Here is a 1,067-nt window from a genome sequence, read left to right as displayed (position 1 = left end):
CTAAGTTAAGTTAAAGTTCAAACCTTGAAAATTTAACTTAGATAACTTGTTAAGATATTGTATGTTTTGTTTAGATTTATCGTTTAGTATATAAAATTTGATCATAAATACTGGCCTGTGGTCACGATTAAAGCTTTAGACATAATACGAGGGAGTAGCGATAATAATGAGGAATAATAGATTTCAACCTGTCAGAAACTAAATACCATATATCGAAATACACGGTTTCTAACAGATTGAAATTTGGAGGATTGATTAAATAATTTAAAATGAGATGAAAATTACAAAAGTGAGAAAATTCACTAGAATATTTATAATTTTATCGGTCAACACATAGTAAATTTTCTTACTTTTGTCATTTTCATCTCATTTTAAGTTATCGCTATTGCCGCATATTATGTCTGAGACTTGACTTCAAAGAATTAAATAAAAAATTAATAGTTATGAATATATATAAAATGTAACTAAAGTTAAAATGTAAATATAGTTAAAAAGTTAAGTTATTGAGAGTCTAAAATATAACTAAGTTAACTTAAAATTAATCAGCTTTTTAACTTTTTAATTTAATTCTTATTTTTTTAACTTAGCACTACCCAATCCCGTCAACTTCTAAATTGTGTACAGCGTATCCAAAATTCTTGCCTCCGCTTCTCCTGCGTCCGTAAATATGACTATATGTCTATGTATTTATCAGAGATCTGGCTGGATTAGGATATGGCAACGTTTTATTCTACACCTGTACTGTTTTTCGTTTTTTCTTTTTTTTTTGCTTCAATATTTTTTATATCGTCGATGCGTTCTTTAGTTAAACTCTGAACTTTATTTTATTTTTAATCCTCTTGTCACCAGGTACCAAAATTATTTATCGTTCCACTATGTTCCATACTTCTTTCTTCTACTTCTCAATCAAATATTTTAACTCTTTTCTTGTTGCAATAAAAATCTCTCCATCTTTGTCCTGCTTTCGTTCTGCTGTCTCGTGTTTCATTGTGTCACAGTATTTAAGAGAGACTATAACTGGTATGTGTGTAGGTGCTTGCGTCTATGTGCGTGCGTGTGTGCGTACA

Source organism: Trachymyrmex septentrionalis, unplaced genomic scaffold (genome assembly GCF_001594115.1).
Source record: "Trachymyrmex septentrionalis isolate Tsep2-gDNA-1 unplaced genomic scaffold, Tsep1.0 scaffold166, whole genome shotgun sequence".
Taxonomy (NCBI): Eukaryota; Metazoa; Arthropoda; class Insecta; order Hymenoptera; family Formicidae; genus Trachymyrmex; species Trachymyrmex septentrionalis.
This window is presented reverse-complemented; position numbering follows the sequence as displayed.